Genomic DNA, 26,448 nt, shown 5'->3' with positions numbered 1-26,448 from the left:
TCATACTGTAAAATAGGCACAATTTACCCACCAAAAAAACATATTCCTCACAAATCTTCAAGCGCGATGTCCCAAAACGTCCGTATAACCATGTTACAGGTTTTTTATCCCATAAGTCGCATATGTCAATCAAGTTGGATATGCTGATTGACATTTCCTGTCTCAATTACACTAGATAGGGGACTTTTGACGTACAGTACTCAGTAGCAGGCACCATGTTGTCTGTAAGGCCCCAGACATCCTTAAGTTAAGTAGCTTTACGTGCCCCTGTCGGCCTGCCTATCTCCACCCTCTCAGACACAGCATCCTCAGTTCAAGGATTAAAGTAGTTAACATACATATCAGTTCAAGGATTACCCCCTTCAACACTGTCATTCTCCCCACTAAACCTTGAATGAATGGGTATCAGTATAGATCTGTAAGGGTTCGCATAGCATGATCATTTTGAGCAAGTCTCAATGCTACTTTCAATAAAGTGCAGAGACAGCTCAAAATAACTAAAAAGCCCAAAATCAGAGAATTGAATGTCATATCTGATATGTTTTCTTGGCCAATTAAGCTGTGAGGTTCGTTTGAAGTTCTGCGTTGAAGGGAGGGAGGCTGTCTTTCTAGCTCGGCCTGAACTCACCAGCGAGGGGAAATAGAGGGGAACCGGGACCCCAGGGGTCCCGGTTCCCAGAGCCTGGGTGTGTAATCCAGTCTAACATGCATGCAAATCTCATCTGTGCCCACACACAATGACTTGTCTGTGTTGGAGGCCTGGGAGGAGAGCGAGGTAGACCTGGTGGATGTTCTCTGTGTGCCAGAGATACCCTGATAGTCATATACAGGTAACTGCCAAAACAAAGGTAACGCCAACATAAAGTGTCTTGCAACATGGCATAGATTCTACAAGTGTCTGGAACTCTATCGGAGGTTATGCGACATCATTCTTCCACGATAAATTCCATCATTTGGGATTTTGTTGATGGTGGTGGAAAACACTGTCAAAGGCGCCGCTCCAGAATCTCCCATATTTGGGTTGAGATCTGGTGACTGAGACGGCCATGGCGTATGGTTTACATCATTTTGATGCTCATCAAACCATTTCGTGACCTGTGGATTGGGACATTGTCATCCTATGGGAGCATAGCCATGGTAGCCAAAATAATGGTCTGCCCAGCATTTTTATACTTGACCCTTAGCATGATGGGATGTTAATTGCTTAATTAACTCAGCAACCCCACCTGTGTGGAATCACTTTCAATATACTTTGTATCCCAAATTTTTGACTAAAGTGTTTTCATTATTTTGGCAGTTACCTGTAGATAAAGCATAGATACACAAACAAAGCAGACCTGGGTTCAAATAGTATGTGTTTTCTTTGGAAATTGTTGAGGGTTTGAACGAGCCTGCCTCGAGTGCAAGATGGGCGAGGTTTGGGGTTTGCACTTTTAGGACTATTCCATTGGTTCCATTGTCCCAGGCGAGCTCAATCAAGTGCAGCACTACATATTTAAGAGACATTAAAAATAGGCACGCCATAAAATACTATTTGAACACAAAGAATGGTTCAGAATCTTCCTTAGGGGCTGTTACCCAAACGTCTTGCTAATTAGCCAGACATTATTATTGCTAATGGCGTCTGAAGAGAGAAGATACAGCATCGCCAATAGAGGAACAATGTACGGATAGCTACTTGGCACTTCCCGTGACACGGGTCTCTGCAGGCAAACAAAGTTGGCAAAGCGCATCTCTGGGGAAATTAAAAATCGTTGTTTTTTCTGGACAATTACATTGAATCCCCTTTTCAGAAATGGGCTGCAGCTCCTCCGAATCTATTTTTTATTGGTTTGTTCTGGCTACCGTATCTATCTAGTCCAGGGCTCTCCAACCCTATTCATGGAGAGCTACCATCCTGTAGGTTTTTATTCCAACCCTTATCTAGCGCACTTGATTGTAATAATTAGCTGGTTTATAAGATTAATCAAGTTAGTTACAACTGGGGTTGAAAACCTAGTGAAAACCTACAGTTGGGTAGTTCTCCAGGAACAGAGTTGGAGAGCCCTGATCTAGTCTATGCCCATTGTTGAACTTCACTGAGTTTGCCAACGTGGAATGGTATGGGAGTTGGGAATGGGATTGGATGAGAGGGTGTAGGGAACGGGACTTTTCCCAGGGTTCCAGATCAGAGGCAGAAACACAGGGATCTCTGTTTACATCTGTCGCTATTTTATAGATTTATAGGATTTAGGGCATATGCTCTTCAGCACACACTGTGGCTCCACTCTTTCATCTTAAACATTGGATTAGATGGTCCTGTGTGAGCATTTATGCATTGATGTGTGTGTTGTGTGTGTCTCTGTCCCTTCAAATTAATATGCTCTCTTATCCCTTTATCATCTTTTGTGTGTGAGGGCTGTCTGTATGCATGCCATGTTGTCTTGAACCCCCCCCCCCCCCCCCCCCCCCCGCCCCCCCCCCCCTTTCATTTGGATAGCATTGTGTGTGTGCATGTGTGTGCCTGTGTTTATTTTCCCCTTGTAGCTCTTCCATTGTGATCCCAGTTGGCAGACTATAGCTCAGCGGGGGGGCTCCACTCCAATTTGCCATCGTTTGTCACCATTTGTTCGCCCAACAAACAAATGTTGGCACTCAATCTCTCCTGTTTGTCACAGTCACACACATCACTGAATTCCTCCTCTCACAACATAACAATGAGAATCCAGTCAGTCTATAACATTATTAAATAGTATAGGGCTACATTGCATTTCCGTACTGCCCTTTCTAAGTAAACAATCTGACATTAAAGTGTAATTCAGTAATTGACTTTGCATTATTAATGAGAGTTTCTCAAAATACTGTTAATCACAAGTGAGTAAATGCTATGACAGTTCTATTGTCCCTATGGAGACTGTGGGTTTTATCATGAGATCCTCAAGCTCATTCTCTTCTCCTAGTCCATTGTGCATTTAGTCTGCCGTTTCTCACCAACCAAGGCAGACATTGGCTGCGTCCCAAAAGGCAACCTACTCCCTATTCACAGACGTAGGATCTTCATTTGAGCGATTTTGCTAGTGGGAAAATAATTCTGCAGCAGCAGGACATTATTATGTGGATTATAATTAATGGATATTTTTGTGGGGTTGATTAAAAAAAAATTGTAAGGGAAAATAAAGTCTGAAATTTCAAAGTGGAAATGACAAACTCCAGAAGCCTTTTTCAACCTCAATACACTGCAAGTGTTACATGTCCTGCATTTCCTGCGTTCTCCTGCAACATGGTGATCAAATTAAGATCCTACATCTGTAGTGCACTACTTTTGAGCAGAGCCATATGGGAATAAAGTACTATTTGGGGTGCAAATATTGTATCAGGGAGACACCTCTCTATTACCAGACCAATGGACCTTCGCATTCCAGACAAATCATGTTATGCTGGCCGCCGAGTCAAACACTGTATAGCAGTCGTACTTCGCTAAAACTGCTCAACTTTTCCCACACAGAATCTCAGATTCAGGTTGTACTTGTTTTTTTTGTTGTTGCAGGGGATACATGAGAAGACTCCATGTAATCCCATTGTTACTGTTGGTACTATTATCACAGTGTTCACATCTCGATTGCTGTCTGCGGTGAATCTGAAGCATGTTAAAATGCCAGCAGAAGGTCAAAAGATCTGTCCTGGCTGGGAGGTAGCCTGTAAATGGCTGGGCCATTAACTTTAGGTGACTGGGAGCTTAACGGTCAGGAATGAATCCAGTCAGTTGGAGGGATTCAGTTTTAACACTCTCATTCTTTACCACACTATTTCAGCACTATTTTCAACACTATTTCAACACTTATTCAACACTTATTCCCTCCCACACGGATCTCATGTCACGTGTCATTGCATTTTAGAGGTGAGTTGTCGGATGAAGAGAGAGAGAAAAAACGATACATAACTCGGCCTAAACATCAGCGCCACAGGTAACTTCCACAAAGCTGTGAACGAGCTGAAAGACAAGGCAAGAAGGGCCTTCTATGCCATCAAAAGGAACATAAAATTTGACATACCAATTATACCAATTTTTTTTTTGAATCAGTTATAGAACCCATTGCCCTTTATGTTTGTGAGGGCTCGGTGGTCCGGTCACCAACCAAAAATTCGCAAAATGGGACAAACACCAAATTGAGACTGCATTCAGAACTATCCTCTGTGTACAACGTAAAACACTGTTTATGATGAGGGAGGACGATAATTTTTTTCATGAGCATGGCCTTAGTTCTATTACAGCATGTTAGATGACTGTCATTCATATTCCATTCACCCAGAAACATCGATAGGTTTAGGCTACAACATGATACTCAAATTTTCCCTATACCCATTATGAGGTTGCTACAACCTAGCCTATTGATTAAAGTTTACAACGTAGGTGCACACAGATCGAGAGAGAAATTTGAGATGACAGACAGTGACACATTCAATACCGCCTTTCACACTCTTGCCTGCGTCTAGCTTATCTAGGGTGTAATCAACAGTCCAACAGTTGCAAACAAGAGTTTCTATAAATTCAGGTATTTTTATCCCTGTTTTGTTTGCTTCCGTTTAAGAAATGTTTTTTTCAACAGAATCGGCGGAATGAATACACCCCTGATCATAGCAGCCACGTTGTATTCATTCTAGCCTCTATGCACTCTCCTCCTCTCACCTTTTCCCTTCGTTTGTGGACTTCAATGCACAACAAATTAGCTGTATGTGACCAGGCGATAAAATCTTTCCAAGCCAAACCATGTCATAACCGCTACACACAGTCTACATCGTTGTCACCCTATTAGCTAAAGTAATGTCATAGTCAACATAGCTAATAGAACTAATGTGTTAGTAAACCCGCTACAATCATGCAGTAACGTTACAGTGTATAGTCAGTAAGCAGTTAGACAGGCGGGCCCCGGTGGCAATAAATTAATCATACCCAAAGCTTACCTTGACTTGGAAGAGTTCCAGTGTTGTGTTGGATAGTCATAGCCAGCTAGCTAACATAGTATCCCTCTGTTTGAGCAGGGTGTTTGAGTAACTAAACTAGCCAGCTGCATTTGCTAGCTAAAAAAGTGAAACTGAAAGTGAAAAAAAAAGACAATCTCTCTCTCTCTCTCTTGCTTCTCCTTCATTTTTGAAGAAATGTATTTGTTGAAAACTGTTCAACTACTGTCTTTCTCTCTCTTTGAGTCAACTACCCACCACGTGTTATGCACTGCAGTGCTAGCTAGCTGTAGCTTATGCTTTCAGTACTAGATTCATTCTCTGATCCTTTGATTGGGTGGACAACATGTCAGTTCATGCTGCAAGAGCTCTGATAGGTTGGAGGACGTCCTCCGGAAGTTGTCACAATTACTATATAAGTCTATGGAGGGGGGTGAGAACCGAGAGCCTCCTAGGTTTTGTGTTGAAGTTAATGTACTAAGAGGAGGATGGAAGCTAGCTGTCCTCCGGCTACACCATGGTACTACCCTACAGAGTGCTGTTGAGGCTACTGTAGACCTTCATTGCAAAACAGTGTGTTTTAATCAATTATTTGGTGACATGTGAATATATTTAGAATAGTTTTATCTAAAAAAGACACGTTTTTCAATGTTTTACCATTTTTGTTTTTATGAAATTCACTGAGGAGGATGGTCCTCCCCTTCCTCCTCCGAGGAGCCTCCACTGTTATACAAACACCTAAAAGGAAGTGATTCCCAAACCTTCTATAACAAAGCCATCACCTACAGAGAGATGAACCTGGAGAAGAGTCCCCTAAGCAAGATGGTCCTGGGGCTCTGTTCACAAACACAAACACACCTCACAGAGCCCCAGGACAGCAACACAATTAAACCCAACCAAATCATGAGAAAACAAAAAGATAATTAACAAAAAAAACTGAGCAAACTAAAATGCTTTTTGGCCTAAACAGAGAGTACACAGTGACATAATACCTGACCACTAGGACTGACCTAAACTTAATGAAAGCTTTGACTTTGTACAGACTGAGCATAGCCTTGCTATTGAGAAAGGCTGCCGTAGGCAGTCCTGGCTCCCAAGAGAAGAAGGGCTATGTGCCCACTGCCCACAAAATGAGGTGGAAACTGAGCTGGATTTCCTAACCTCCTGCTAAATGTATGACCATATTAGAGACACATATTTCTCTCAGATTACACAGATCCACAAAGAATTCGAAAACAAACACAATTTTGATAAACTCCCATATCTACTGGGTGAAATTCCACAGTGTGCCATCACAGCAGCAGGATTTGTGACCTGTTGCCACAAGAAAAGGGCAACCAGTGAAGTACAAACACCATTGTAAATACAACCCATATTTAGGTTGATTTATTTTCCCTTTTGTACTTGAACTATTTGCACATAATATGACATTTGAAATATGTTTATTCTTTTGGAACTTTTGTGAGTGTAATGTTTAATTGTTAATTTTTATTGTTTATTTCACTTTTGTTTATTATCTACTTCACTTGCTTTGGCAATGTTAACATGTGTTTCCCATGCCAATAAAGCCCCTTAAATTGAATTGGATTTGAATTGAGAGAGAGCGAGCGAGAGAGAGAGAGAGAGACATTTATTATTTTGGAACTTGTGTGAGTGTCATATTTACTGTTCACTTTTTATTGTTTATTTCACCTTTGTTTATCCGTTTTACTTGTTTTGGCAATGTAAACAGAGAGAGAGAGAGAGGGGACGGTTCCATTTGGTGCTTCAATGTTTTCTGCATTTAACAAAGCCATAAAAGGACAAGTCAAAGCAGGAGGATACCTAGCTAGGCCAGCACTTCAAAGAGAAGAAATTCTGAGACTTGCGTTGATTGTATCTTGTTTAAACTCTTAATGAACTTGTAACTTGGAAGCAATTGTTTTCAAAAGCATGTATGTTGCACATATTTAAAATAGCAGACTAAACTTGTCCTAACTATAACTCTTACCCGTAGTACCTGATTATAAATTCTCTCATTACTTTGAGATAAACAGCGTCTGCTATTGTGGACCTACTAGGAAGGCCATGTGAGCTCAGGCAGTGGTTAGTGGGTAATTGGAGACAGAGATGTTGAAATGGTAGTATATTATCAGCCCAAAGTAAATACCGACCTTGCTACTTTTATGTTTCTTTGCCTTTTGGGCTGGAGGCATATAGCTCATGGTATATTCATTGCAAACATAAATCCTATGTTTAAAGTCTATTTACAAATGTGTTCAAGATGGCCTTGCAGATACCCTATGTTGTTGTAGGAATGAAAAACTGTTTACACGTATGCTATTCCATTAAGTTTATTAACATGTTATCCATCTGATAATTGTGAGGACTGTAGCGTTGTAATATGTTGAAATTAGGAAAGTATATTGAATTCCCAAGCAACTCAATTCCGAAGTAACTCAATTTTCATGTCCTCGTATGTTTGCTCCTTGAATGCTCAGCGTTGTCCGCTAATGGACACAGCGCTGTGACTTGGCTGAGGTTTGAAAAATAAACCCTGAAATGAGACTGCCGGAATTAGATTAAATCCCAGGCCTTACAGTATCCATCAGCTGGTTAACCGCCTTAAAGGGAAAATACACTCAAAAAAATGTATTTAGGTATTTTTTTCGTTAGTCCACTGTTGATACAGTCCCAAAATGTTTTACATGTCAGCAGTCATGTTATCAAGATATTGCACTTTCAAGAAGCAAAGTGTCACTGGCTACATCATCATGAAAGTCCATTCACTTGAAAACTTGACTGCTGATATGCAAAACATTTTGGATACAGTGGTTTTTGAGTGGATTTTCCCTTTAACCTTTTACTGCAGTGTGCTAAATCAGGGTCACACAGAGTGTTTCTTGGTAGTCTTAAACAAATAGACTTTGAAACAAAAGTATACACCTCACACACATGGTTAGGGGATTAAAAAAAGAAGACACCTGTACCATGTCAGATATAGAGTTGAAATGTATTACATTTTGAGTTTGCATCCCAATATTACAATATTACACTTATAAACATCACAGAAGATTGAAATATAACAAAACTGTTTGACATAGAAAGAACCGGTTTGGCAGGTATAAAAAAAATGTATTTATTAATTATGAAATTATGCAAAATATTAATAACATTCCACCCATGAGACCAACAAGGCGCTTTTGGTCATTGACTGCAGGAAAGTGCTACTGGAAAGCACACTACTCCTATTTTGAAAGCAGTTTCTGCAGGGGGGTAAACACAAACGGTCCCGAGTTCATGACCTTGAACAACATATTGACTCCTCCCCTCAGAAGGCTAATTTTCAATATAGAACATCTGCTGCTGGGTACTTGACTTAGCTTAGCCTACACAATAGAAAAGGCTTAGAAGAAGTCAATGACACTCTTTTGCACTGTCCTAGTTATTTCTGCATTTAAAGGATGATAAAATCTTGACATGAGATTAAACAGGGCAAAATCACGTGGTTATGTGTTATACTGGCCGCAAAGGTCAGCAATTTCTTCACTTAAAAATGTCAGGGTTTTAGATTTTTAAGAAGACAAATGGTGCAGCATTACCAAGAGGTGCAGCATTACCAAGAAACTAATACCATTGTATTCATTCACCCACTAAAGTAGTATTGCCAGTATGAATGAGAACGAGAGGAAAAAAAGAGGAGTCAACGTAAAACTGTCATGTTTTGTCTTTCATCATGTCTTGTCCCTGTGCTTCCCTCTGCTGGTCTTATTAGGTTCTTTTCCTCTTTCTCTCTCTCTATCGTTCCGTTCCTGCTCCCAGCTGTTTCTCATTCTCCTAACGACCTCATTTACTCTTTCACACCTGTCCCCTATTTTGCCCTCTGATTAGAGTCCCTATTTCTCCCTCTGTTTTCCGCTTCTGTCCTTGTCGGATTCTTGTTTGACGTTTGCTGTTCCTGTGTCCTTGTTCCGCCCTGTCGTGTTCTTTGCCTTCTTCAGATGCTGCGTGTGAGCAGGTGTCAATGTCAGCTACGGCCAGTGCCTTCCTGAAGCGACCTGCAGTCTGTGGTCGCGTCTCCAGTCGTTCCTCTCTGTTGACGAGAGGATAGTATCCAGGAGAATCATTATTTGTTTTATTCTGGAATAAAGACTCTGTTACTATTACGTCGCTTTTGGGTCCTCATTCTGCAGCACAACAGAAGAATCCGACCAAGAATGGACCCAGCGACTACGGATTCTCGCAACACTGCCGTCGAGATCCAGGGAGCAATGCTCGGCAGACACGAGCAGGAATTGTCTGTTGCTCGTCATGCCGTTGAGACCCTGTCCGCTCAGGTCTCCGATCTCTCAGGACAGTTTCAGAGTCTTCGTCTCGTGCCACCAGCTACTTCCTGGTCTTCCGAGTCTCCGGAACCTAGGGTTAATAACCCACCATGTTACTCTGGGCAGCCCACTGAGTGTCGCTCCTTTCTCACCCAGTGTGATATTGTGTTCTCTCTCCAGCCCAACACATACTCAAGAGAGAGAGCTCGGATCGCTTACGTCATATCACTCCTTACTGGTCGGGCTCGGGAGTGGGGCACAGCTATCTGGGAGGCAAGGGCTGAGTGTTCTAACGTTTATCAGAACTTTAAAGAGGAGATGATACGGGTTTTTGATCGTTCAGTTTTTGGGAAAGAGGCTTCCAGGGCCCTGGCTTCCCTATGTCAAGGTGATCGATCCATAACGGATTACTCTATAGAGTTTCGCACTCTTGCTGCATCCAGTGACTGGAACGAGCCGGCGTTGCTCGCTCGTTTTCTGGAGGGACTCCACGCTGAGGTTAAGGATGAGATTCTCTCCCGGGAGGTTCCCTCCAGCGTGGACTCTTTGATTGCACTCGCCATCCGCATAGAACGACGGGTAGAGATTCGTCAACGAGCTCGTGGAAGAGAGCTCGCGTTAACGGTGTTTCCCCTCTCCGCATCTCAACCATCTCCTCCCACCGGCTCAGAGACTGAGCCCATGCAGCTGGGAGGTATTCGCATCTCGACTAAGGAGAGGGAACGGAGAATCACCAACCGCCTTTGCCTCTATTGCGGTTCTGCGGGACATTTTGTCATGTCATGTCCAGTAAAAGCCAGAGCTCATCAGTAAGCGGAGGGCTACTGGTGAGCGCTACTACTCCTGTCTCTCCATCAAGATCCTGTACTACCTTGTCGGTCCATCTACGCTGGACCGGTTCAGCTGCTTCCTGCAGTGCCTTGATAGACTCTGGGGCTGAGGGTTGTTTTATGGACGAAGCATGGGCTCGGAAACATGACATTCCTCTCAGACAGTTAGGGAAGCCCACGCCCATGTTCGCCTTAGATGGTAGTCTTCTTCCCAGTATCAGATGTGAGACACTACCTTTAACCCTCACAGTATCTGGTAACCACAGTGAGACCATTTCCTTTTTGATTTTTCGTTCACCTTTTACACCTGTTGTTTTGGGTCATCCCTGGCTAGTATGTCATAATCCTTCTATTGATTGGTCTAGTAATTCTATCCTATCCTGGAACGTTTCTTGTCATGTGAAGTGTTTAATGTCTGCTATCCCTCCTGTGTCTTCTGTCCCCTCTACTCAGGAGGAACCTGGTGATTTGACAGGAGTGCCGGAGGAATATCATGATCTGCGCACGGTCTTCAGTCGGTCCAGAGCCAGCTCCCTTCCTCCTCACCGGTCGTATGATTGTTGTATTGATCTCCTTCCGGGGACCACTCCCCCTCGGGGTAGACTATACTCTCTGTCGGCTCCCGAACGTAAGGCTCTCGAGGATTATCTGTCTGTTTCTCTCAACGCCGGTACCGTGGTGCCTTCTTCCTCTCCCGCCGGAGCGGGATTTTTCTTTGTTAAGAAGAAGGACGGTACTCTGCGCCCCTGCGTGGATTATCGAGGGCTGAATGACATAACGGTTAAGAATCGTTATCCGCTTCCCCTTATGTCGTCAGCCTTCGAGATTTTGCAGGGAGCCAGGTTCTTTACTAAGTTGGACCTTCGTAACGCTTACCATCTCGTACGCATCAGAGAGGGGGACGAGTGGAAAACGGCGTTTAACACTCCGTTAGGGCATTTTGAATACCGGGTTCTGCCGTTCGGTCTCGCTAATGCTCCAGCTGTCTTTCAGGCATTAGTTAATGATGTACTGAGAGACATGCTGAACATTTTTGTTTTCGTTTACCTTGACGATATCCTGATTTTTTCACCGTCACTCGAGATTCATGTTCAGCACGTTCGACGTGTACTCCAGCGCCTTTTAGAGAATTGTCTCTACGTGAAGGCTGAGAAGTGCGCCTTTCATGTCTCCTCTGTCACATTTCTCGGTTCTGTTATTTCCGCTGAAGGCATTCAGATGGATCCCGCTAAGGTCCAGGCTGTCAGCGATTGGCCCGTTCCTAAGTCACGTGTCGAGTTGCAGCGCTTTCTCGGTTTCGCTAATTTCTATCGGCGTTTCATTCGTAATTTCGGTCAAGTGGCTGCCCCTCTCACAGCTCTGACTTCTGTCAAGACTTGCTTTAAGTGGTCCGGTTCCGCCCAGGGAGCTTTTGATCTCCTCAAGAAGCGTTTTACATCCGCCCCTATCCTTGTTACTCCTGACGTCACTAAACAATTCATTGTCGAGGTTGACGCTTCAGAGGTGGGCGTGGGAGCCATTCTGTCTCAGCGCTCCCAGTCTGATGATAAGGTCCATCCTTGCGCTTACTTTTCTCATCGCCTGTCGCCATCGGAACGCAACTATGATGTGGGTAACCGCGAACTGCTCGCCATCCGCTTAGCCATAGGCGAATGGCGACAGTGGTTGGAGGGGGCGACCGTTCCTTTTGTCGTTTGGACTGACCATAAGAACCTTGAGTACATCCGTTCTGCCAAACGACTTAATGCACGTCAGGCTCGTTGGGCGTTGTTTTTCGCTCGTTTCGAGTTCGTGATTTCCTATCGTCCGGGAAATAAGAACACCAAGCCTGATGCCTTATCCCGTCTCTTTAGTTCTTCTGTGGCTTCTACCGACCCCGAGGGGATTCTCCCTGAGGGGCGTGTTGTCGGGTTGACTGTCTGGGGAATTGAGAGACAGGTAAAGCAAGCACTCACTCACACTGCGTCGCCGCGCGCTTGTCCTAGTAACCTTCTGTTCGTTCCTGTCTCTACTCGTCTGGCTGTTCTTCAGTGGGCTCACTCTGCCAAGTTAGCTGGCCACCCCGGCGTTCGGGGTACGCTTGCTTCTATTCGCCAGCGGTTTTGGTGGCCTACTCAGGAGCGGGACACGCGCCGTTTCGTGGCTGCTTGCTCGGACTGCGCGCAGACTAAGTCAGGTAACTCTCCTCCTGCCGGTCGTCTCAGACCGCTTCCCATTCCTTCTCGACCATGGTCTCACATCGCCTTAGACTTTATTACCGGTCTGCCTTCGTCTGCGGGGAAGACTGTGATTCTTACGGTTATCGATAGGTTCTCTAAGGCGGCACATTTCATTCCCCTCGCTAAGCTTCCTTCCGCTAAGGAGACGGCACAAATCATCATTGAGAATGTGTTCAGAATTCATGGCCTCCCGTTAGACGCCGTTTCAGACAGAGGTCCACAATTCACGTCACAGTTTTGGAGGGAGTTCTGTCGTTTGATTGGTGCTTCCGTCAGTCTCTCTTCCGGGTTTCATCCCCAGTCTAACGGTCAAGCAGAAAGGGCCAATCAGTCGATTGGTCGCATATTACGCAGCCTTTTGTTTCGAAACCCTGCGTCTTGGGCAGAACAGCTCCCCTGGGCTGAGTACGCTCACAACTCGCTTCCTTCGTCTGCTACCGGGCTATCTCCGTTTCAGAGTAGTCTTGGGTACCAGCCTCCTCTGTTCTCGTCCCAGCTCGCCGAGTCCAGCGTTCCCTCCGCTCAGGCTTTTGTCCAACGTTGTGAGCGCACCTGGAGGAGGGTCAGGTCTGCACTTTGCCGTTACAGGGCGCAGACTGTGAGAGCCGCCAATAAACGTAGGATTAAGAGTCCTAGGTATTGTCGCGGTCAGAGAGTGTGGCTTTCCACTCGTAACCTTCCCCTTACGACAGCTTCTCGCAAGTTGACTCCGCGGTTCATTGGTCCGTTCCGTGTCTCTCAGGTCGTCAATCCTGTCGCTGTGCGACTGCTTCTTCCGCGACATCTTCGTCGCGTCCACCCTGTCTTCCATGTCTCTTGTGTCAAGCCTTTTCTTCGCGCCCCCATTCGTCTTCCCCCCCCCCCCCCCCCGTCCTTGTCGAGGGCGCTCCTATTTACAGGGTACGGAAGATCATGGACATGCGTTCTCGGGGACGTGGTCACCAGTACTTAGTGGATTGGGAGGGTTACGGTCCTGAGGAGAGGAGTTGGGTTCCATCTCGGGACGTGCTGGACCGTTCGTTGATTAATGATTTCCTTCGTTGCCGCCAGGGTTCCTCCTCGAGTGCGCCAGGAGGCGCTCGGTGAGTGGGGGGGTACTGTCATGTTTTGTCTTTCATCATGTCTTGTCCCTGTGCTTCCCTCTGCTGGTCTTATTAGGTTCTTTTCCTCTTTCTCTCTCTCTATCGTTCCGTTCCTGCTCCCAGCTGTTTCTCATTCTCCTAACGACCTCATTTACTCTTTCACACCTGTCCCCTATTTTGCCCTCTGATTAGAGTCCCTATTTCTCCCTCTGTTTTCCGCTTCTGTCCTTGTCGGATTCTTGTTTGACGTTTGCTGTTCCTGTGTCCTTGTTCCGCCCTGTCGTGTTCTTTGCCTTCTTCAGATGCTGCGTGTGAGCAGGTGTCAATGTCAGCTACGGCCAGTGCCTTCCTGAAGCGACCTGCAGTCTGTGGTCGCGTCTCCAGTCGTTCCTCTCTGTTGACGAGAGGATAGTATCCAGGAGAATCATTATTTGTTTTATTCTGGAATAAAGACTCTGTTACTATTACGTCGCTTTTGGGTCCTCATTCTGCAGCACAACAAAAACTCTCTTTGTCACCTGTTCTGAGTGGGCCTCAATGTGTTAGGTAATCATTAATCTAGCTCCATCTATTAATGATAACGTATGTGGTTAAAAGCAGTGATGAATAGACTTTTTTTGATTTTTTTTGATTGAACCTTTATTTAACTAGGCAAGTCAGTAAAGAAGAAATTCTCATTTACAATGACAGCCTACCTAGGCCAAACCCGGACGACGCTGGGCAAATTGTGCGCCGCCCTATGGGAATCCCAATCACGGACGTTTTTGATACAGCCTGGAATCGAACCAGGGTCTGTATCACTGAGACGCAATGCCTTAGACCGCTGTGCCACTCGGGAGCCCACCTTCAAACATTCATCAAAGTTCAGATTAAGTTACCATAGTACACAGTCAGTCTTCTTTTTTTACAGTTAAACCATATGTGCATCTATCATTACTTTCTGCAGCGCCCATCTCATAAAATGACTCACTATTCATGAATTTAAGATAAAGGGTCCTCGTAAAAATCCATCTCCACCTGCCTCTCAGCCTAAAACCCCTCCCTGGCCTGGCTCTCGGGCTGACGTGCCAAATGGCACCCTATTTCCTACATAGTGCACTCATTTTGACCACTATATAGGGAGTAGAGTGCCATTTGTGACGCAGCCTCAGCTTCTCCTTTACTGTCGAGGGCTTTGTTTGCACTAGCTCCCGCAAAGGCTTCATTGTGGCTCTAACGACAAAATCAGATTAGTGAGAATTCACAGTTTGGTCGCATGCCAAACACTTTGATGACCAAGATACAAGAGCTGCAAAGAAAATCTCATCTTCCAAGAAGTCCAATGCCAACTGATTTAACTCATTGGGGTTTAGTTCAGCGGAAATGTCAGTTTTTAAATCTGTTTTCTGTGAAGTCTGGGAGAAACTCATGTTATCTTTAGTCAGCCCTAAGAAGCTGTGCAGATGGATCCTTTGAAAACGATGCACTGAATCATTCATAGTTTTGTTTCCTCAAGTTCAACCCGCTAGCAATACAAAGCATCTAATCATCTTGGTCTTTTGCAAACATGAAAGTTATCTTAAGTATGCTATTGAAATATGTATATTTAATATAGCCTACATACATTGTTTTGAAAATCCTTCATTTCTAGAACTATTTTCTTAAAATTGAAGTTTTCAAATATACTTGCATGTTGTACTAGCTAATAGTGAGCCCCAAAGTACAGCAACCCTCCCTACTGTACTCCAGTCTATCTCCCAGTACTCATTATCCTTACAAATCTTTCACCGTGCTATGTTCTGCTGTGAATGAACAAAGGGAGCTCGGGGCGAGGAACAGGAATAGAGGAATAGAGGATGAGAGTCTCGGAGCTTGTAGCGATGTTGGGTGTGTGGAAGTAGATTCACATCTCTTTACATACAGCTGGGGCTCAATTAGTGGCCATTTTGCCTAATTAGGTACACTCAGCCCAATTCATTGCTGAGAAAACAAATGTTGTGTGTCCAATCCCACCCCACATCTGTCTAGCTGCCTCCGAGGCAGCCTTTAGGCCTGACATACTGAAGCACACAAGCAGCTTCTTTGGCAGTGTGAAAACTCTGGAAAGGAATTGAGCATCTATTTCAATTCCAGTAGCTTCTAAGCCAAGGTAGCTTTGATTTTGAGTAAAAAAGTATTTGGTGTACCCAAATTCACCTCACTGTTTTTTTGTTGTTGCTGTTTATGACCGCAATTATACCTTGACAAATGAGTCGTCTCATAAAGTAGGCTGGCTTTCAAAGTGTGTTTGTAATAGTGAGTGAAAAATAAAGTAGTGGCAACTTCACTTTAAATGAGTAAAGTGAGAAAGACCCATCTAGAAATTTGTGAAAATCGCCTCAGAAGTGTCTGTGTCACTCTTGTCTCATGATATGTTTTAAATTGCCCCCCAAGAGAGTTTGGGGGCCCAAACTGTCAATCTCTATACTCCAACTACGTACGGTATTAATTCACCAGACGAGACAGGTCCTCGGCAGAAGGGTCAGGCTTCTCCAAACGATCTGCCGACCCTTTCATCCCATTCTCTCATCCCTTATCATCGGCGCGCTTCCCTCCATCTAGCTGTTGCCATGGCTACCGTTCGGCAGGGACGAGGGAATGAGAAACTCACTGGAGTTCAGTGGAAAAATAACTCCTATCCTCTGTTATGTAGGGCTAAATCCCGTCTTTTGATCCTCCTTTGATGGAGACATTAAACTTGCAGGAGAGAAGGGTGTACCTCACAACCTACTGTACAGTTAGAGTAGCTGAGGTATTCAGCTCAGAATGTTATAGGTAGGTCTATATCCAAAAGTTATTATTCCCACATTTTCCACAATTTGGGAATGGGTCCTTCCATATGCATTTTTGAAGTTATATCTTTCTTTCACCTGAGACCTGGAACACATTTTTAAGGGCTCATCCGGGAGTTTAATATCTTACACTCTGGGACGATCTAACGTATGAAATACATTGTGGAATGTATAGCATGTAGAGTATGACATCACTTTTACTTTGGTATGCTAGGTGGGAAGGAACAAAGCTAATTTAGACTGAACAAAAGGTAAAAGGTCACTCATAGTACACCATGAGGATTTTTTTTAGGTCAAAGAGTGTGAAGAATAGAAGAGACAATTGGATGACTTCACCATGAGGATGTTTCTATCCTGGCCCAATTGCGGGATGACTATACTAGGGAAACATCGACATCACTGACAGATCGTTACACACACACAGAGGACAATGAACTCTGCAGAGGTCTGTGAGAGAGCATTGTGCACTGCTCACCGCTACTACTCTTACTCACAAACAACGAGTTCCATTCAATTACAGAGGTTAGCATCAAGATACAATGTAGTTCAAAACTGACAACAGTACTAAACGATTGTCATTGGTAATAACAAATATTTCAATCAAGTACAGGCTTAACTGAATGACAACAGAGACAGACTACAATATGGAATTTTACTGAAAAGTTTGGGGTAGGCCTCGTCTCCAAGGAATGCTCCTCAGAGTCAGATGCTGATGACAGGTTGCCCTATGCCGGGCAGCTGGCATCGAACCCCCCCCGGGGATCCAATGACGGGGCTTCAGTTGGTGGTAGTGGGGGTGTGAAAGGTCATTGGAAGACCGTTGCTGAAAACCAGCAAGTGGGAGACACAAGGTTTGAGTTAACATATAAATACTCCCCTAGATTCAAGCCCATTGGTTGAAAGAAAGGAAAGTGATTATTACACGAGTGAGCCTACAGGTTAATCAGCAACCGTGGTGCAATTTCCTTAGTGTGACATGCTCATAGACTGAAGTTAATACAGTATGTGAATGACATTCCACACACGCGCTAATAGTAAAGGAGGAGTAGAGAAGTGACGCTATACTGATGAGATAGCATTATGACACTTCCTATAAATACCTGTTAGGCTGATGAGGTAACATTATAGACACTACCTATAAACACCTGATATGCTGACGAGGTAACATTATAGACACTACCTATAAACACCTGCTATGCTGACGAGGTAACATTATAGACACTACCTATAAATACCTGCTATGCTGACGAGGTAACATTATAGACACTACCTATAAATACCTGCTATGCTGACGAGGTAACATTATAGACACTACCTATAAATACCTGCTATGCTGACGAGGTAACATTATAGACACTACCTATAAATACCTGCTATGCTGACGAGGTAACATTATAGACACTACCTATAAATACCTGCTATGCTGACGACGTAACATTATAGACACTACTTATAAACACCTGCTATGCTGACGAGGTAACATTATAGACACTACCTATAAATACCTGCTATGCTGACGAGGTAACATTATAGACACTACCTATAAATACCTGCTATGCTGACGAGGTAACATTATAGACACTACCTATAAATACCTGCTATGCTGACGAGGTAACATTATAGACACTACCTATAAATACCTGCTATGCTGACGAGGTAACATTATAGACACTACCTATAAATACCTGCTATGCTGACGAGGTAACATTATAGACACTACCTATAAATACCTGCTATGCTGACGAGGTAACATTATAGACACTACCTATAAATACCTGCTATGCTGACGAGGTAACATTATAGACACTACCTATAAATACCTGCTATGCTGACGAGGTAACATTATAGACACTACCTATAAATACCTGCTATGCTGACGACGTAACATTATAGACACTACTTATAAACACCTGCTATGCTGACGAGGTAACATTATAGACACTACCTATAAATACCTGCTATGCTGACGAGGTAACATTATAGACACTACCTATAAATACCTGCTATGCTGACGAGGTAACATTATAGACACTACCTATAAATACCTGCTATGCTGACGAGGTAACATTATAGACACTACCTATAAATACCTGCTATGCTGACGAGGTAACATTATAGACACTACCTATAAATACCTGCTATGCTGACGAGGTAACATTATAGACACTACCTATAAATACCTGCTATGCTGACGACGTAACATTATTGACACTACTTATAAACACCTGCTATGCTGACGAGGTAACATTATAGACACTACCTATAAATACCTGCTATGCTGACGAGGTAACATTATAGACACTACCTATAAATACCTGCTATGCTGACGAGGTAACATTATAGACACTACCTATAAATACCTGCTATGCTGACGAGGTAACATTATAGACACTACCTATAAATACCTGCTATGCTGACGAGGTAACATTATAGACACTACCTATAAATACCTGCTATGCTGACGAGTGAGATAGGAAGCGATGTGAATTATATGAGTTTACTAGATGAATGAAAAGCCTTACTGAATGACCTTTTGTAAATCACATCACATGCCACCGAGCACATAAATGTATAACCTCTCATGTCCATCAATAACAAAGCATGCATCACACGCAGTGGCATACGCCAAATTGATTGGACTAAGCCGTTCGCTTTTTACTCCCGTATAGTCATTTGTCAGCTGAGGGTTGTAAAAGTTAAAACAGGTGTTGTGCATATGCTAGCTGGGGTTTTATGGGCTAGACTGGAGTATTATGGGGTGTGTGATAAATTGTTGGTGTCAGGCGTTTCCGTGGGGATGGTGACTTGAAAGCAAGACAAAGGAGCATAAGCATGTGAGATTTCAAGCCAGCCCATCAAACGCTCAACAGGCTCATTTATTTCACATATAGCAGGTCGTTTCAGATAATAAGAATCTGCCACGGTATGCCTTTGTGTTTGTTAGTCATCGGAGGTGGCTTTGTTGCTATGGTAAACGCATCTCAAAATCAAGACTTTTGTGTTGGTTGAGGAAATCAGTTTGCCTGTCTCTCCTTATCGTTTCAGATATAAATCCTGTTGAAATGGTCCCCAAAGCCGTGCCAGTCTGTTCTCACTCCAGTGTCAACATGCCCTAAGGCCAAAACAAGGACATTCTTGAAATAATATTTCAGAACTACAACTGCCTGCTATGACTACAATGCACAGATACAGCTTTTTTGGTGAAGAATTCCAAGCTTTAGATCCAGCAACCCCTTTCACTTTCTCTCTTTCTTCCCAAATGTTCACCATCTGTTCAGAGACCTCATCGCCCCAGTATCAAACAACCTCCAGTAAGTTTGCTCAAAGGCCTATGTTACCCATCTATCCCTCTTTTCCCCTTCCCGGTGTGGTTTGTAATGCAAGTAGGAGGTTTGTGGGACCTTCCAATCCCATCAGCAAACACACGGACGCATAATCAGGCTAAATCTGCCCTTTCTCCTTCACCCATTCACATGCAAGCTAATTGTCTCGGTAGGCTCTTCTCTTCAACCAGTGTCCATCACTGTGATTGGATGACCGCTTGACACCACAAGTCAGTAATCAGGCATTCTTTCCTACGATGCAATTGGGTAACACTTTACTTACAGCTGACTGGTATAATGGGTTATTAGTTGTTACATGAGCATGTATTTTCAAAATATCTGTTATAGACAGGGTCATTGTGAAATGACATAGGACAATATAATGGGATCATACATACTTATGATATGTCTTAAAATGCATTATAACGGCATCACAATACATAATACCTATCAAAATCATATTTTAAGGAGTGAAACTTAGAAATCACCACATAAATGTATATGCGGAAAATTATTGGAATTAGAGTGAACAGAGATTATGATATTTTACTTTTTTATTCAAGGGTTCAGATCTCTACTTTGAGAGCCGATAGTGGTACGTGGGCGGGACTGTATTTGAAGAGAATAATCAAATGCCAGAATTTCAGTGAAAGATACTACACAGTATTTTTGACTGTCGCCAATGGCTTAAATCTCTGCTTTGAGGTCTTTGAGCTTGTGTGATTCCAATAATAGGGCACATTCTCATTGAGTGACGTCAGACTCAATCACCTCAAACTCACAATCAGTGGATTGGCATAATTGTGATGCAGTCCCACGTGACGATGTGTAGATCAGTGAATTAGTGTCCTCCCTCGGGCCATAATGAGCAAATAACAAACCACATAGGTTCACTTATATTTAGAGACCAATGATCAAAACGTATCGACTTTTACTTCTACCACAAGAACACTTCATCCTCCTCTCTCTTTTATGTTTCTGATTACCCCCTTCCTCCCGCCCCCACCTGTGAATGCAGCCAGGCACATTCTGATGCGCATCCTGCACCCTGTCCATCAGACTCAGGCCCTCTGGAGCATTGACACCAATTTAATCAATGGTAGGCTTAGGTGGCCTTTCAGCAGATCACAACACTGGCACACATGCTTCATGCCTCCTCAGCCTCACCGGCCGAACACAAAGTGCACTGTCATGCTAATGCAAAAACATTGGAAACTAAGGATGTTAATGACAAAGGCTGCTGGGAGTTTCTATCAAGACTGGAAAACAGGGAAGTGTTTGGCTACATTGTTTAGGTTATTTTTGTTTGTCCCAATGATTTAATTTGAAGAATTATTTGATTTACTACAATTCAGTAGAGCTATAACGCGGATCTTCTGTGATACGTTTGAATCCATCCCTATGTTCGTTAGCGGTATGACGGTTCACCTAAACAATGTTTTTGTGTGTGATGCGATCACTATAATAAAAGGTGTATGGGCCTTATTCATACCGCAACATTTCGCAATTTCCCAACAACTTCGCCTTGTCAACTTCTCCCATCCTCCTTGATACAACCCTTCATCTGCTGTGTTGAGGTTTCCTCCGATAGAGAGATAGCAGGCACAGTTGAAAGGCAGATCTTTTTGTGACTATCCCAGCAGTTTTCAGCTAAGCAACCTTTCGTTTTCTACATAAAGGGGGTAGTTTTCCACTGATGAGGCCATACAGACACCATCATCTGCCCCACCAGCAGAAAATCACTACTCTGTTAAAATGCCCTGATGCGTAGCAAACTCTGGCTCTGACCTCGCCCCAAATCTGCCTGCTTGCAGAGCCTCCTGTAATTGGAGACATTAAATTTGCTTTGGACAGAATGGCAAATGAGTGCTTTGAGCTTAGGCAGAAACCGTACCGGTGAAATCAGAAGGTGATACGTGAGAGAGGGGAAGTCGAGAAGTCACTGCCAATCCACTGGATGTTTGTGGGGGCCGGGGTTGGGGGATGTATCTGTGTGTGTGGGGAGTGGAATAGGGTGGGTGTGTGTTGGAGGGAACGGAGTGTGTGTGTTGTGTGTGCATGTGCAAGCAAGTGTGCATGTATGTATTTGTCTGTGTGTGGATACATGTTTGAGTGTGGGTACATGCTGGCATGTGTGTGTGTGGATGATTATCCTTCCCCCACATGCAGTCTCATGTACACACAGTATTAAGTACAAGAGCTTGTCAGTTGTTAATCTCATATTTATCATAGGATCACACTGGTGATGTGGGGATTTGACGTTTTACTGCACGAGTGTCTAGCCATCGATGAGCATACGACAAGTAAGCAGGAAATAAATTGCCCTGAAATTGACTGTCATCTATGTGCCGCGTCCTCCATTTTTACTCCATCAAGCACACTCATTAAAATCTATGGATGAACTGTCTCAGTTGATTTCTCATTACCTAATAGTCTGTAATATGGGGATGGTGTCGCATCTTTTCCTGTGAGCTTGCTGTCATCTCGCATTAAATTGGAAAATAAAAAATGAGTTCCGAGACACTCCCAGTGAGATTAAGTGAGCGATGGAAGATTGAAGATTTCTAGTCCATGGTGGCCCTGAGAGATTGTAGAAAAATAGAATGTGAAATCCCACTACTGGCACCACGTGTCAATGGTCTTAGTCAATATCAAGCATACACAATGTCTGAAGCCAATAGCAAGTCAATTCCCTCTCCTTTGAAGAGCTAGTGCACCGAAGAGCCTCTATGAAGCAACAACTACAATACTAGTAGTCTTCTTCTTTGCTACGAGTCTCACATCAAAGGGTCTGAATACTTCTGTAAATGTAATATTTCAGTTTGTTATTTTTAATACATTTGCAAAAATGTCTAAAACCCTGTTTTTGCTTTGTCATTATGGGGTATTGTATGTCGATTGACGAGAAAAAACAACAATTGAATCAATTTTAGAATAAGGCTGTAACGTAACAAAGTGTGGAAAAAGTCAAGGGGCCTGAATACTTTTCGAATGCACTGTAAGTAGGCAACCTACCCCTCCCTCTCCGAAGCTTAGGCTATTCCCACTGACGTTATAAGCGTGATTCATAAAGTAGGGAGATATTTTTGATTAGAGAAGCAGTGCTTCACTTGGGCAGTAGCTGTCCGGAACGCCGTACTGGTACTTCTCATTTCTGGGGAATTGTGTACTGACAAAGTAGCCTATCACTGGCCCAGATTTACACACTGAGGCAAAAAAGGTTGATCAAAGCATAATGAAGGCGGGATCTTCATTGAATAGCAATGCCAGAATGCCATTAATTTCCTGATTCCACCTTGTTCCAGTTTATTGCCTCTAGTCTGTGAATCTGTGCGTGACAGTAGGCTGTTTGAAATCTTTGCACAGATTGAAAATTGCACAGATTGACAATGCGCCAGCCTGAATGGCATGATGCTTAGGGCTGTTGCGGTGATCGTATTACCGCCACACCGGTGGTCACGAGTCATGACGGCAGTCAAATTCCATGTGACAGTTTAATCATGGTAATTAGGCTTCTCCAAGCTCTGATGGTCATTAGTAGCCTACCAAACTTGCTAACTGCCTGGTACTCACCACTCTATTGTCCCTCAAATCACTCTGACATCAATGCAAATGTGATTAAAAATCTAATCAAACACTTGAGCTCATGTTGCACAACATTTCTATAGGCTATGCAATTGTGTGAGAAAATAAAGTGATGGCCTCTATTAAAAAGAGGAGGATCCCATCAGCTTTCTATAGGTTAGGCATACTATATTTATTTATCAGCTTTCCTAATGTTAAGCACATTACTTCTCTTTACAACAGGACAGGAGTATAGCCTACCTGGCTGGCATGGAAATGCTCCATTCACTATTTAAGTGCATATATGACATGTCATTTTTTCCCCTGCCCCTGTTTCGAAATAGGTGCATGATAATGGTCCATTCTATATCAAAACAAATTTCACACATATTATTTAGTATATGTAAAGACAAAATTAAATCAAGAACACTCTGATGGGTGACAATATTAGCCTGTCACTGAATGATATATCATCGCTTGTGAATGATTCACAGCTTGTGTGCAGTAACGCAAGAAACAGCGGATGCCTTTTTTGTTAACTTTTTCAAATCATAGTCGCATGTAGCTGGCCCATAGGCTATGTGTTTTGATAAGGTTTGTATCACAACTAAAGTGGCCAAATAAGTTCTTAAAATTAAGCACATGAATCCGCTTTACAACGGGTGTAGAGGCTAACTGTAATACATAAGCAGGTAGTGAGTTTCAAGTTTGGGGAAGATTTCACCATAAAATTTATAATAACAGCATTACATGCATAATCACATTTGCTGTCACTTTTGAGAATGGTGTTTTCCAGCTAATTGATTGCATTTTGTAACATTCACGCTCATAGCCCACTGCCGTGTGTGCATTGCTACACTTATAATGTGAAGAAATAACCTAATAGTTTATCAACATTTTAAGATAAACGTTCTGATCGGTTGCGTCAGCCTCATTGCTTAAACAAGGATTTTTGAAGCTAGTGGTTGTATTAATTTGGGATCTATCGTATCCCACAACTGTCCCAGATTGTGTTTGGAATATCTATTTCTCGCACAAAATAGGTAAACTTTTGTTCTATGGGGGATAGTAGATTGGCATAGGCACCCTGTCAATCTACTATCCCCCATAGTACAAAAGCTGATAGGCTAGTGCTTTTGCTGTTCCTTAGGCCTACTCATTTGTTGGATGACGAAAAGTAAATGTGGACAGTTCTTCCAATATCTTCAATACGCACCTCGGAATTGGATAAGGACGTGCGCAGTTGCGTCCCCGATTTGTCTGTCTTCACTTGTAGCCTGTGAGAAAGAACCAATCACATGACAGGCATTGGCTAATAAGAATTGAGCTATATGGGAGAGCCATGTGAAGGGAATTATAATTATTATATTTAGCCCAAGGGCACAACGACCACTGGCCGCAAAAGGCATGGATTTGTTTAGGGGGCATTGCGGACACACAAAGGACATGCTGCCGGGAAATTCGAGGCATTATCAAGTGCTTGTCAAATTGTGAATGAGAGACTGATGAAGTGTGTTTAGCCTGTGCAAATAACAAAGCAGAGCTCATGCCTTTCATGCAACCTTTTTCAAATCATCATTGGAGTCGCATCTTGCAGCCTTATAATGTACTGTATGATGTACAAAATGAAAACATATAGCCCAACGTTTGTATCACAACTAAAGTTGCATAAATAACTCTAAATTAAGCAAATAGGAGTACCTGTTTCTTTGTTAACCACTCAACACAAAATAGCCGCATGTGCACACTTCTTCAAATCATTTGGAGAAAATATCCGTTCTATTTTATTCAGCTATATTCAATTGTATTCTTCATACTATAAAATAATATAAAATAATGCCACGAAATTCTAAGCAAATCTAAATCAACTAGTGTAGCCCACAGCCATATGGTATAGCTCAGAGTATGCTATTCTGTTCTTCTGAAATAAACTACATTTTCTTCCTATCATGTACCTTTAGACCTGTCTAAAATAAATAATGGATTTATTGTGAAGGTGTAGGCTATATTACATTGATTTATTAGACTTTGTAAAATGTAGATGTTCCAAAAGGTCAATTACCGTGAGACCAGCAGTTATTTGCTTGACAATCACTGGCTGACAAAATTTCATGACAACACAGCCCTAATGATGCCAGTTGTCAAATTAAGATTGAAAAGTCATTTTAATTAGTTTCATGATTTTTGTTAATGTAATTCATGAAAGATCACTTTTAAATATGATCAATCAATTTAAAAAAAAACGACATGTCAGCCATTATCGGAATGACCCTTCAGTGCATGTGGTGCTGCATGTGTGCCATTGCAAGCGGGCCATTGCCCGAGGAGAGACCGCGACATTTCAGCAGCAAGTACTATAAAATAATGAGACAGACAGACTAACTAGATCACCAATTCAACACATAACAGCTCCAAGTTATCTCGCTAGTTAACTATAGCCAACTAAGCATTCATTTTGTTGTCGCCTTTCCACCGGCACTGTGGAGCCTAAATAAATCTGCACCGTTGGAAAGATGGGATTCCTCTCTATTAAACACTAGCCATGTATTTGCGACAACGTTAAAAATATTCTAAGAATAGCCTAATTGACAAATAACTTGCTGTGCATAGATCTCCCCTGAAACATGAATATTTGAGCCTTACATACTGTATAAACATGTGTAGTTAGATACCTTGCTTTGAAGTAGCCTACCTTATCCATTTGATCCCTGATTTATTGAAGGAGGTACTCATTTTATAAATTCAAAAGTATTTGGCTGTAATGTTACAATATTTTATGACAAGGGTGGCAACCATCCTCCAGGTTAGCTACTGGGTGTGCAGGCTTTTGTTCAAGCCCTGCTCTAACCACATTGTACCCTAAACATCAGCTGCTCAACAGGACCTTGATAAGCAGACTTGGGTGTTTCAGGGCTGGATCAAAAGCCAAGCATGCACACCCATGAGATCTCCAAATGGAGGGTTGACAACAGTACACTTCTATGTGTGGGGCTAAGTGCCTTGATCAAGGGCACAATGGCAGGAGGTGGTAGGTCTACATGGGATCAGACACAACAGCTTTCCAGTGTCAATAATGCTTATATTTTCATGTAGGCTATAATAATAAACATGAACATTTGGTTAAAAGTCATGGAGAAGTCATGGAAAATGTGGATAAACCCTTAACAGGGAATAATCAGAGGTCTCTATAGCATAATGTAATGTGTGAAATTCGGTGAACATAGCTTAATGGACTGACTTGGGAAAAGAGCTCCTGCACATATTCCATCCCAAGTCAAGCACTGTAGAGAATGGAAGTTCAAAGACTTTCAAAGTTCCTCCATAGGTATAAATCTGTGAGCCTAATTCAGATAATGCATGTCATAACAAGATGTCCAG

This window comes from Salvelinus namaycush, chromosome 11 (genome assembly GCF_016432855.1).
Source record: "Salvelinus namaycush isolate Seneca chromosome 11, SaNama_1.0, whole genome shotgun sequence".
Taxonomy (NCBI): Eukaryota; Metazoa; Chordata; class Actinopteri; order Salmoniformes; family Salmonidae; genus Salvelinus; species Salvelinus namaycush.
This window is presented reverse-complemented; position numbering follows the sequence as displayed.